This window comes from Terrapene carolina, unplaced genomic scaffold (assembly GCF_002925995.2).
Source record: "Terrapene carolina triunguis isolate 2854851 unplaced genomic scaffold, T_m_triunguis-2.0 Scaffold193, whole genome shotgun sequence".
Classification (NCBI taxonomy): Eukaryota; Metazoa; Chordata; order Testudines; family Emydidae; genus Terrapene; species Terrapene triunguis.
Genome location: NW_020664544.1, coordinates 9026697 through 9040420, shown reverse-complemented (window position 1 = coordinate 9040420; position 13724 = coordinate 9026697). Strand labels below are relative to the sequence as shown.

At 39.6% G+C, this 13724-nt stretch overlaps 1 protein-coding gene across 1 annotated transcript in view; it reads left to right on the top strand.

The window, feature by feature from the left end:
* Positions 1–13724, top strand: part of TANC2 (tetratricopeptide repeat, ankyrin repeat and coiled-coil containing 2) — a 585366-nt gene that overhangs the window by 230024 nt on the left and 341618 nt on the right. The gene's annotated exons all lie outside the window — the stretch shown is intronic.

Genomic DNA, 13724 nt, shown 5'->3' with positions numbered 1-13724 from the left:
GTTTTAGACAGAATACTACTAGAACAATAATTATGACCTTAGAGTCACTTAGACCTGTTGATTTCCTTATTTGCACTGATCAAAAATCATTGTTCCTTGTTGGTATATGCAACATTCCTCAAACTTTATTTAAATATTAACTAGACATTTTTAACTTGAGACACACTATGAAAACTTTTAACATCTAGATTAACAATCTAAAGGATACTGATTTATGGTTTAAAAATTCATTAATATTTATGAAGCTGTTACTTTAGATTAACTTTGTTTCCATATGATGACATATATTCATCCAGGCTCTTGGCAGATGCCTTTTACAGCCAAATAATAAGTTTAATTATAAAAGGTTATTTTATCAGCGAGTTATTGCTAAAATAGGGTGCCTCTTGTTCCAAGTGCTGTTAGGTCAGATAAGTAGATTCTAAGGTTATAATGATCTCACATGCTGTGTAAGAGTAAATCAAGCATAAATCATCTTTAAAATAATTGCAGGGTAAAGCCAAGCAAGAGATCTTGCAAGTTTATTGCTGCTTTGGTTATGCTGCAGGTGGTTATGCAATAATTGATCAGCAAATATCAGGACAAGGGACTTGCACAGTAGACACCCTGCATTTTCAAATTATATTAGATATTATTCTGAAATAATTTATTGATGGGAAGATTTATATCTGTCAATGCTTTCTGCATTAAAGACTAAATATATATATAATCTTACTGCAGAGATGCAAAGTTTATCTCAGATTAACACAGAAAGCTTGTGGAACCATTTCAAAAATAATGCAATCAGTTTTGTTTTGAAGCTTGATAACAGTACTCGGTTAGTGGCTTCTCTAATACTGATTTAGTGTGTGATATGATGGTGACAGCACACAGTACTATCTCTATGAAATGAAAAAATTAGCTGCACAATGTCAATATAATGTGTTGAAATGTCATTAAATAGTTAACTTTTTATGTGAGCAATGTTATCACTTTTTTTCTTTGATGCAGATAAATTGCAGGTTGACCCTCTATCAGTTACACCTTCCTAATGCAGGTTTTACCACTGAGAATTGCCCCTGTAGTTCCCCGCCCCTTTTCAGATGGGTTTGGGATGTACCACATCCTCAAAAGCATCGACAAAGCAGTGTCCTCTGATACTGTGCACATTTGTTCATGTGAACCCACATTTGGTGCAAGCATATTTTATCTAAAGGACTGTCCCGCTGCCACCCTCACTTCTGTTCCTGCTACCATAGGGTGCATTTTGCTGAACCATCACTGTGTATTACTCTTTTCTGTTTTTATAGTTTGTAGATTATATGTGGTTTCAGGGGACAAATAAGTAATTTAGTATCAATAGTTAATTTTTAGAATAGGTAAGTCTGTGCCATTGAATGATTCGATGCTAGTTGTAGTTAGAGTGACCAGATGTCCTGATTTTATAGGGACAGTTCCAATATTTGGGGCTTTTTTTTATATGGGCTCCTATTACTCCCCACCCCCTGTCCCGATTTTTCACACTTGCTATCTGGTCACCCTAGTTGTAGTCTGTGCCACTGCCTGATTCCAAGCTGTTCCTTGTCCATTCTATTCTCTGTTATAAAGCCAATTTTCCTCATTGTAGTCCTGCATTAAAAAAAATCAAGATTAAAATAATGTGCAGTTTGTAGCAATAAAATGTCCCCAGTGGAGGAACACACCTGAAGCTTTAAGTAGGTAGGAGAAGGGTGCCTGTTGTATCACATGGACTAGAGTATTGGAAGAGGGGTGATTGCGTTTTGGATTCTGTTGATCCAATCGTAGATGTTAGTGCAAATTTATGTTTCCTTGGATCCCATACGTTGCCTCGATTCCAGTTTGGGAAACAGTGACCAGTGCTTTACTTTTAGGGTAAAGTGATCTTTACCCTGAGTTCTTACTTAGTATCTTCAGGTTCTAGGAGAGTAGGATTACCTCTAAACTGTCCTACCTCCAGTCCACAAGCTCGATTTAAGAGTATCCAGAGTCAGCCTTTGTGCCATTTGGGCTGGGATCAGAGGTTCATCTGGTTGGCTTTTAAATCCATGTTTCTCTTCAAGGCTTCTGGGGCTCGTGGCCTCCTGCATATATGTGATTGCATTTAACATATCTGCAGTCTTGGTAAATAGCAATTACAATACATACATGATTATGCATCATTAAGTTCAAGAATCCCTCTTCTGATGGATTGTATTTTCAAATGTCCTCCAGGGAGTCATATTTTCCAGTCTCTGTCTGCAGTGGTAGGAATGGATGTTGCACACCTGGCCTGGGCAGCATCTCTTGATAATCTTGAGAGTCATTTTATGTTATGATAGCTCCAGCAGTCATTGCTTTCTAGTTTGTTACCACTGATGGCACTAAGAATTGTGCTCAAAAGAATGTGAAGGTAATGAAGAAAATACAGTTGGAAAAGTCAAGTATAGGTGATTATCTTCCTTTCTTATCATTTCACTTAGTTGTGGGAGAAGCAACTAAACTATCCAGCATAGTTGTAAGGTAGTGTTATTAGTTTATCATGAGTACAAAGAGTGCTTAGGCATGGCAGGGTAAGGAATATGAACAAACTGCACATCTTCAGAATAGAAATGTTGCACATAGCTATTATAACTTTTTCTTTTATAATGGGGAAAAAAAGGAAAGGGAAGGATGGCTCAAAATATTCCTGTTGTATAAGTGCTTTAGTGGCCCATAAAATACTGCTTTTTCGTTGCTTCAATTGCTGTTTAATGACCTAAATATCTGCATTGCTAAACTCGGTTATTTAAAATGTGTTGATTTGTATAGTTTTCTCAAGAGGATCTGCAAGAGGAGCAGTGACTCAGCATGTGTACACAACAGAGCTGTTACATGATCAGAATATGCTACTGCAGTATGGTGGAAAAATGAATATAGTTTATTTTATGTCATGTGCTGCTGTTGTCCATTTTGCCTTGATACATTTATTTACCATTTTTTAAAAGTTGATTGTGACTAGTGTGTTTGGAACTGTACAGACACAAGAAAAGGCATTGTCCATGCCCCCAAAGAACTACTCATCTAAATTAAATTACTAGTTCAGACAGGTAACACACAGTTTTAAGGTTGTTTGAGTTCTGCATGTTTTGCAGTTAAAGTGTGATTGAGGAAGGATTAGGAGGAGGCTGTTCCAGGTGTAAGGAAAAGCATGGAAGATGGCATGACGATTGCAGTGGGAGAAGAATGTAAAGTGGCTGGTTGGGAAGGAGGTGCATATTGTAGGCAGTGGGAGGGATAGTAGGAGGAAATAAGCACAGAGATGTAGGCAGAGACACAATTTTATGCAGGGCCTTTAAGATTCTTCTTTAGATTAATAAGAAAGCAGTGAAATAATGAAAAATCTTTTCCCAGGCACTCAATGGGATCTACATACATACCTCCAGCCCAACATTGTCTGCATCAGTTCAAATGTAACTTTTTTTCTAAAGCTTGAAAGGTGGTAAAACAGCTCTCTTCCCTCTAAACTTGAAATGATTCTAAAATTTTAATACATTTAAAAATCATAGAACTCAAGGCAGGACTAAATATTATCTAGACCATCCCTGACAAGTGTTTATCTAACCTGCTCCATAAGACGGCCGCCGCTGGCACCCACCGCCCCAGTACCGAGGCGAACAGCTCCAAGATGCCGGCCTCCACCACGGCACCACCGATGCCTCTGACGGAGACGGCACCGGTGACTGCTTCTGCCTCGGCACCGCTTCCGAAGACCTCCGGAACCACAGTGCCAATACCAGTGACATCAGCACCCACTCAGCCCTCTGCACCAACGGCACAGATAACACCGCTTCCCATGGCACTCACACCATCCGTGCCGCGTCTTTTCCTGCACCATAGGGATTTGTTTGTCTCATCCACTCCACAGTCTCCTCTCTTCGGTACTGATGTTTCCCCGAGACTATTGGCTCCACATCAGTATCTATCTCCAATTCCATTGCGATTCTCCAGTGATGAGGACAATGAGGCTGAAGGGGTATTCTCCCCTCACCACTCTTCCCCCATCAGAACACCCATGACCGCTGCACCACCCAGGTCTCGATCATCCTATGACCATAACATCCCTCCCTGGTATGGACACCCATGGCTGGGACTTCCCATGCCCTACCCAGGCTAGTGGCCTTATTGGAGACCTTGGGGGTCATATAGAAGACGCCACAGCAGACACCCTAGTCCTCATAGGGAAGCATCAAAATCCCCACCTCCACCCTCACACAGGATGGTGGAGGACATACAGGAAGACCCTGTGGCAGAGCAGGCAGTAGATACTGCCCCAGACACCTCGCCACCCACAAATTCCTCCTTTTTCTCCTGATGAGTCTATAATGCCTCCACCACTGACAATAGGAGATGATTTTTCCCAGTTTCAGGACCTGTTTAAAAGAGTGGCTGATGAACTTAAGATTGCCCTTGAGGAGGTGTCGGAAACTCAGAATGAGTTAACCAATATCTTACATACTTCCTCTTCCTCTAAGATAGCATTGCCCATCAACGCTGCTATCATGGACCCGGCAAAAACAGCTTTGCAAACACCAGCCACAATTCCACCTACCTGTAAAAGGGCTGATCGAAAATACTACGTCCCACCTAAGGCATCTGAAGTCTTATTTACACATCCAGCTCCTAATTCACTGGTGGTAGAGGCAGCCAACCACAAGGACAAGCAACAACATTTCAGATCCACCCCTTTGGACAAGGAAAGCAAGAGGCTAGACCTCTTTGGACTAAAAGTCTATGCTTCCTCTACACTCCAAATCAGAGTGTCCAATTATTTGGCCCTACTGGCTAAGTATGACCACAAAAACTACGTTAAGTTTAACAATTTTATTGATGACATTCCGGCAGCAAAGAGACAACAGTTCAAATTATTAGTCTCCGAAGGCCAAACCATCGCCTACATGATGCTTCAAGCTTGACTAGATGCCGCCGACTCTGCAGCCAGATCCACTGCCACAGCTGTAGTCAATGCTCCCACCCTGTCCATCTTCAGGGACCCCTCTCACGAACTTTGTTGTGCCAAGTAGAAGAACATCTCCTCCAATTGGGGGCAGTGGTGTTGGTCCCCGAACAACACGGGGAAAGGGGTTTTACTCCCACTACTTTTTAACACAGAAGAAAAGGGGGGGGGGAGTGGCGACCCATCCTCGACCTCAGGCTAATAAATAAGTTCGAAAGGAAGCAAAATTTCGGATGGTCACTCTAACAACTATCATACCAGCCCTGGAACAGGGGGACTGGTTTTCAACCCTCGACTTCCAAGATGCCTATTTTCATGTGATGATACACTCCGCTCACAGGTGGTTTCTCAGATTTACGTTAGGCACAGACCACTATCAATACAAGGTGCTACCCTTCGGCATGTCAACAGCACCCTCTGTCTTTTCCAAGATCCTTGCAGTGGCAACGGCGCATCTGAGGAAGCAAGGAGAAATTATATTCCCTTACCTGGACGATTGTCTCCTCAAGGCTCATACTCGATTCGAAGCCGTTCACTCCACGCAAATGCCAGTAAACTGCTTCCACAGCCTCGGCCTATAAATAAACACAAGGAAATCAACAATAGAACCTACCCAACAGCTGGTATTCATCAGCGCCTATCTTGACTCCATGACAACGAGGGCATCCCTCCCACGGGACAGATTTGACTTCATACAAACAATCATGGCCACAGTGCGCAACAGCCCATGAACCACGGCCCACGAATGTCTACAACTTTTGGGCCACATGGCAGCATAGGAATCAGTAGGAAGCTATCCACACTCTCCACTTACATACACAAGAGGAAGAGATTCATGATATGGTGCACAACAAAACAAGCATACGCTGCTTCTGCTCCTCTCCCAATGATACAAGACTATCTCCTATAACTCAGAGTAGTTGGGCCTTTCTATCAGCTCACTGAAGGTCCACCTAGTGGCAATCACTGCTTTCCATCAAAAGATTGATGACACCTCAATCTTCGCTCACCCTATCACCAAACGATTCCTAAAAGGCATCCAAGCCCTCTATCCAGAAGTGAGGCTACCTACTATACCTTGGGATTTAAATCTTTTACTCACTGTCCTAACTTGTCAACCGTTCGAACCCTTGGCAACTTGCTCCTTGTTACACCTGTCCATGAAAGTATCCTTCCTTGTTGCCATCAAATCTACGAGATGTGTAGGGGAGATAGGGGCGCTTATGGCTGAACCCCCATATACTATCTTTCTTAAGGACAAAGTTACGTTATGCATGCATCCCAAATTCTTTCCCAAGGTGCACTCATCCTTCCACATTAACGAACCACTGGAGCTCCCAACTTTCTTCCCCAAGCCACCTGCGAACTCGTTCGAGGTGACCATGCACACGCTGGACGTTAGAAGGACTCTGGCGTTTTTTCTGGACAGAACAAAACCATTTCAGGCTACTCCTAAACTCTTTGTATCCATAGCGGAACGATCCAAGGGAGCGCCCATATCCACACAAAGGCTCTCTAAATGGATATCTGTCTGTATTCGACTATGCTATCAGCTAAAGGTCGTTCAGCCTCCAACAACCATCAAGGCGCATTCTACAAGGTCCATCTCCACTTCCACAGCATTTCTAAACAATGTCCTATTGACAGACATTTGCAAGGTTGCTACCTGGGCATCCGAACACACTTTTGCCAAACATTACGCCATCACGCAAGGCCCTAAAACAGATACTCAACTTGGCCGAGCGGTACTTTCCGCTGCTTTATTTCCTACTCCGAAGCCCCAACCATCTTAAAAGGCACTGCTTTACAGTCACCTGGAGTGGAGCACCCACAGGGACATCTCTTGAAGAAGAAGAGAAGGTTACTCACCTTATGCAGTAACTGAGGTTCTTCAAGATAATTACAAGCAATAATTACAAGCAAGTCTCAGTATACGCAAAACATTTGGTGATGCACAAAAAGATCTCCATATATACAATTATATCAATGTAACAGTTACCACATTTGTATTTTAGAGATTTTTAAGTAAAACAATGAGAAATATGCAGAACAACAGATTAATTGTTCATTGCAAGATCCAGGTTTACAATTTCCATTCCTATATGTGTGCCACTAATATTAATTTTGGAGCTCAAAGGTTATGTAGTTATTAAGGTGCTGACCTGGTCGTTACTGCATAGTTAAAATTGAATTTTGTTCTGCACTTCAAAGAAGGATTCAATGTCTGTTTTCTGTGAAAAATAGAATATATCTTCCCCAAAATTACAGCACTCTCTTTTCAAAGAATGAATTTTATGAGAATTCACAAGTAAATCCTTTAATTAGAGCAAAAAATAAATTAAAAGCTGGATTCTTTAAAAATTTTGCAACTGGGTTGGACATTTCTTTGTACTGAATCATCTTAATAATAGACTAATACAGAAATGTCAAACTTTCCATACTGTAAACATTAATTTAAATCTTGTGCATAGGTTATCTTTGAAGAAATTAGGTTGTATTTAAGCTGTTATTGATTGTTTTATCTAATTGCTTTGATTGTATAGGTTTACAGACAGGCTCAGATCAACATCTCATGTAACTGTAAAGTGAGGCCATTGGGACACCACAGATAATTTTATCAGTCATCATCCTTCTTCTGCAGCTAATTTGGTGATAATGACTCAGTGGTATGAGCGAGATTGGGCACATGTGTCAAGAGTTCTTATTTGTAAACTATTTGGCCCACGTGTCACTTTACAGATTCTGTGGCTGCACTAGCTTTGGGTATCAGTGTGTGAAAGGCTACCTATGGCGCTGCTGCCTTCGCTCCACTGCACATTGAGGCAACACTGGCAGGAGTTCTGAGGCTGGAGACGTGGGGAGCATTTAAAGCCCAGAGAAATTAGGACTCAGGGACTGGACTCTCCCTGACTCCCTCCAATCCAGCATATTCATATACCACTCTAAACCAACAACTCAGTTGCAGATTAGATTTGCCAGTATGCTTTGGTTGCTTTGTGCTGTTTTGGCAAAGGAAAACATCTGTAAACCCAGATTAAATGGCTGGTGTCTTTGGCTGCTTTGGTGTATTGGTGAATCTACCCTTAAACGTTTTTTTGTTTTTTAAAATATGATTTAAGATTGATAGTACATATCTTCAATTAGAAATATCACATGGTAGCATTCTCTGCATTTCTTGTTTAGTGCTCATGTATGAAATTTAGGGCTGTCAAGCAAATAAAAAATTTATCGTGTTTAATCATAAAATAAAAAGTAATCACGGTTAAGCCCGAGATTAAAAGAATTAATCGCAATAATCGCAGTTTTAATCACACTGTTAAACAGAGTGATTAAACTCCTTTTACTGAGCTAGGTGAGCCCCCTTCAACTGCGTGAGCCCTTGTTTGCAAGTGAGGGTGGATTTTACATTAGCACTCCACACGTGCGTTAATTTTGTTTTCAGTTAATCGCAGGCATTAACGGAGATTAATTTATAGCCTTAATAAAATTCTTTAAAACTATGACAGGTTTCAGAGTAGCAGCCGTGTTAGTCTGTACCCAGAAAAAGAACAGGAGTACTTGTGGCACCTTAGAGACTAACAAATTTATTTGAGCATAAGCTTTCGTGGGCTACAGCCTACTTCATCGGATGCATAGAATAGAACATATAGTGAGGAGATATATACAGATACAGAGAACATGAAAAGGTGGGACTTCCCCTACCAACTCTAAGAGGCTAATTAATTAAGATGAGCTATTGTCAGCTGGAGAAAAAAAAACTTTTGTAGTGATAATCAAAATAGCCCATTTAAGACAGTTTGACAAGAAGGTGTGAGGATACTTAACATGGGGAAATATATTCAATGTGTGTAATGGCTCAGCCATTCCCAGTCTTTATTTAAGACTAAGTTGATAGTATCTAGTTTGCATATTAATTCAAGTTCAGCAGTTTCTCCTTGGATTCTGTTTTTGAAGCTTTTCTGTTGCAAAATTGCCACCTTTAAATCTGTTACTGAGTGACCAGAGAGGTTGAAGTGTTCTCCTACTGGTTTTTGAATGTTATGATTCCTGATGTCAGATTTGTGTCCATTTCTTCTTTTGCGTAGAAACTGTCTGGTTTGGCCAATGTACATGGCAGAGGGGCCTTGCTTGCACATGATGGTATATATCACATTGGTAGATGTGCAGGTGAACGAGCCCCTGATGCCGTGGCTGATGTGATTAGGTCCTATGATGGTGTCACTTGAATAGATAGATATGTGGACAGAGTTGGCATCGGGCTTTGTTGCAAGGATAGGTTCCTGGGTTAGTGTTTTTGTTCTGTGGTGTGTGGTTGCTGGTGAGTATTTGCTTCAGGTTGGGAGGCTGTCTGTAAGCGAGGACAGGTCTGTCTCCCAAGATCTGTGAGAGTGAGGGATCATCTTTCAGGATAGATTGTAGATCTTTGAAGATGCACTGGAGAGGTTTTAGTTGGGGGCTGAAGGTGACGGCTAGTGGCATTCTGTTATTTTCTTTGTTGGGCTGTCTTGTAGGTGAAGTCACCTACTTGTAGAAGTCACCTTGCTGACAATTCTCTTGCTGACAATAGCTCATCTTAATTGATTAGCCTCTTAGAGTTGGTAGGGGAACTCCCACCTTTTCATGTTCTCTGTATGTATATATATCTCCTCACTATATGTTCTATTCTGTGCATCCGATTAAGTGGGCTGTAGCCCATGAAAGCTTATGCTCAAATAAATTTGTTAGTCTCTAAGGTGCCACAAGTACTCCTGTTCTTTTTAAAACTATGGAAATTTCCAGGCAAAAATTATATTAAGAGGGAGTGAAAGTTGAGTGTGTGTGTGTGTGTCAGTGATTTAAGGGTAAGGGGGAAAAAGAGATATTGTAATTATCGTAAAACCATTATTAACCCAGGAAATTCAGAGTTAAGGTTAAACTAAAAAAAAAAAAATCCAAATACATTACATAAGAAATGCACAGTTAAGCCACTCAAATAACCTTAACTCTGCCCTGTAATGATTTCACAAAGGGGGAAATACAAAAAATCCAGCCAGCCTAATATGCCTTAAAAATCAAATTAACCTGATCTGGCATCACAGACACTGAAATGTCTTAATCATAATCATGTTGTTACTGCAGTACTACAGGGCAGAGTTAAGTTGTTTTAGGTGCCTGAACTATACATTTCTTACCTCAACATTTTTTGATTTTTTTCAAAAGTGTAATCTCAACTTAATTTTTGGTTTTGGGATGTGATTTACCCTAAACTACTGATACTTTCAAGCTTAACTCCATTTTAACACAGTTTTTATCTGCAAATTAAAAAAGGTACTGGTTAGAGTACTACAGTAATTGGGGTTAAGGGTTTACCAAGACTGTCAGACATCAATATTTGATGCATTTCAATATTTAAACATCTCGCTAAGATAATTTAAGAGCCATTGGAGGTTATAAAATTATTTCTAGACAGTTTATAGTGCATCATATCCAACCAGTGTGAATAATAATGTTTTTGAATAAATGTGTTCTCAAGATATGTTCTGTATTCATTCTTTGTTTAAAACATCACAACGATTACACACCAGACATCGATAGCCAGAAGCTTATATTTTAATATTAATGGATTTAACATTTAACTGTTTAATTGCCAAATATATTTAATAATTTTTTAATATACATGTGTTGTTATCAAGTTACTTTTTAAACTTGCTTTCTACCCTATAGACAAATGTATGCTATACTTGTGTGCTATACATTGTCCATAAGAAAGATCATCTTTTTTATGCTTACCCACACAAATGTATATTAAAGGAACATTAAGGTTGCAAAGTCAAGTGTTCAAAAGTTAGGAAATTCCAAAATTAGGGGAATTTGTCCATTCTTAATATACGTCCCCTTGTCCATATGAATTATGATATAGTCTTTAATTACATGATCACATACTATTTTTTCCACAGGATCCTTGTCTCTTTCAGTGCAAGGATGGACAGTGCTCACTGAATAAGTAGCTATTTAAAAATTTGTTTTCTCCTCATTGTGCAATATGAGGCCCCAGGCTTCTATTAACTGTACATTATTCAAATGCTGCACTTAATTTCCTAATAGGCTTTTCTGAGGCGCTCATCATTATAGTAGCTGAGTGCTTCACAAACATTAATTATTTTCAGAACCACCTGTGAGGTAAGGTAATATGATTCCCATTTTACAGCTGAGGATACAAAGAATTAGGACAAAAGTGTCCACTAATTTTGGGTGTCCAATTTGAGATGCCTAGGACTTGATTTTTTCAAAGTACTAACATTATATGTTCAAAGAAATCGCCTGTTGACTTCGGTTGTAGTTGTGAGTGCTCAGCACTCCTGTAAATTTGACCCCAGGGTCTCAAGTTGGGCACCCAGAAATTGAGGAACACATTGTTAGTGACCACCTTGAAAAATATTGCTTAAGCGACTTGCTTATCATCACATAGAAACTTTTTGGTAGTGGTTAACTAAGCACTGTATCATAATTTATATGCACAAGAGGGTCGAATGAAGGTTGCACAGGAAACTTAAATACTGGCATTTCCTATTGTTTGATTGCTTGACTTTGCAACTGTAATATTTTAACAGGTTTTTTTTGTGTATAATTTCCTAGGTTTTAGAAAAACAAACTGAAAAAAACAGAAATTTAATCTTGTGGCATCATATTGACACCCACATGGTTCTCAGCAGGTTTGAATCCTTTAGATCAGTGGTGGACCGTCAGGGTAATCTGCTGGTAGGCCACCAGACCGTTTGTTTACATTTGCACAGCCACCCGCAGTTCCCAGTGGCCGCGGTTCGCCGTTCGGAACTGATAGAAGTAGTATGTTAGCCTCCAGCAAGTGCAGAGATGGTCTGGCAGAGCTTCGGTAGCCCTGAGCTGGAGTATGCACAGTTGTCCTATGGGGATGGCACCTGTGTAATCCAGTTACATGTCAGAGTTGTGAGAGGCTAGAACAATCTGAATGAGGACAGAATCTGCTGAATTTTCAGTTGTGTAGTTCTAACAGGTCTCTACTGAGCATAAGTTCTAACAGGTCTGTACTGAGCATATGCCAACAGTTTTTTCAAAGACTTATAAATATGACCAAATTTGGGTGGATTTTCATAGGAGGTGAAAAAGGCAAGTTCCTGACACAAAGTAACCCCATTGCCAAATTTCAATTCCCAGCTCCAAATCATGGAGGCACTAAAAGCTTCTCAACTAAAAATTTCTGAGACTTTAACACAGGTAAAGCATCCTATTTTTCACGAACCTTGTTCTTAGAAAAACCTCTGCTGAAACACTTTTGCTAAAACTGTCCAAAAACATTGTGCCTGAGGTAGACACCTGGCAGGGAAAATTTCAGCCCAAGTAGCTTAAGTATGGCAAAGTTATAAGCAACTGAAAACAGAATCTTATAAAGGGGAAATATCAGGAAACTTTAACTATGGGCTGTAGTACCAGTTCTACCTATAATAATAGACAAATAAAAGTGAAATTTACACTTGGTCTGGCAGAACTTTGTTTCTTTAATTACCTGTGAATGTATTTATTGAAATACTATGTATGAAAGATTAAGTGATTTTAAAGTTTTGGTTCTGTCTACTGGACACAGTTCAACTGCAAGAATGGACAAACATAAACTATCATCATGGCCATTTCTGCAAACATAGTTAAACGTTTCATTTTGATAACAATGTATATAAAATACAGAAACTACTACGTTGGAGAATTGTTTATAAGGAAATTAGTATTTTTAACAGATAGAATGTTTACATGCTTTTGAAATCACTTCCCCTATATATAAAATGTTTGTCAAAACACTCTTACATTTAGAAATAGGAATTCAAAATGCGTTTTCCAAAAAGCAAGAAATTTCAATCAAAACCTGCCTCAGTTTGGAGTTAGTGTTGCTGAACTCCATTATTAAGAACAAACATTAATATACAGAAATCCTGTTCTAAAGTTTCAGAGTAGCAGCCATGTTAGTCTGTATCCACAAAAAGAACAGGAGTACTTGTGGCACCTTAGAGACTAACAAAGTGGGCTGTAGCCCACGAAAGCTTATGCTCAAATAAATTTGTTAGTCTCTAAGGTGCCACAAGTACTCCTGTTCTAAAGTTCTTTCTCAAAGGCTGAAACAAGAACTATTGATTGCTGACAAGGGGTGTCAGCAATGGTTTCAGTTGAAGAAAGTTGCAGCTTAAACCAGTTCAGAAGCTTAACTCCATGCTGGCAGTTTTTTTCACTATAAATGCTTTGATTCTACAATTAACTTGCACACAGGCACACCACTTCACCCATTCAGAGTCCTGTTTGCTTCAGAGACCAGTAAGGCATCTCCTTGCAGGGTTAAAGCCTCATTACTAAGGAAACATGATTATTCACTTATCATTCAGATTATTATATTCTTATACTTGAAAAAAAGATTTGTAGATTTTTCTTTATATATTGCTCTTTAAAATGTTGAAAAGGTTTTTGCCTTTTGGAGATGGATGTAAAATTTAACCATTAAATGTGATCAGTTAAAAACAAATTGTACAATCTTCTCTTTTACAGAGGTACAATGTGTTGATCTGATTCAGTGCGGGGCTTGACACTTCGCTTATCCCTTTTTGAAAGCTGCATTATCACCTTTTTAATTTAGGCCTGACTATTGATGCTTGCTACATGTGCAATTAACGAGTAACTTGCCTGTATTCCTGCTATTAGTCATTAGCAGTGACACATAGTTACACCATGGGAACCAAAACATTTCTTGTGAAGC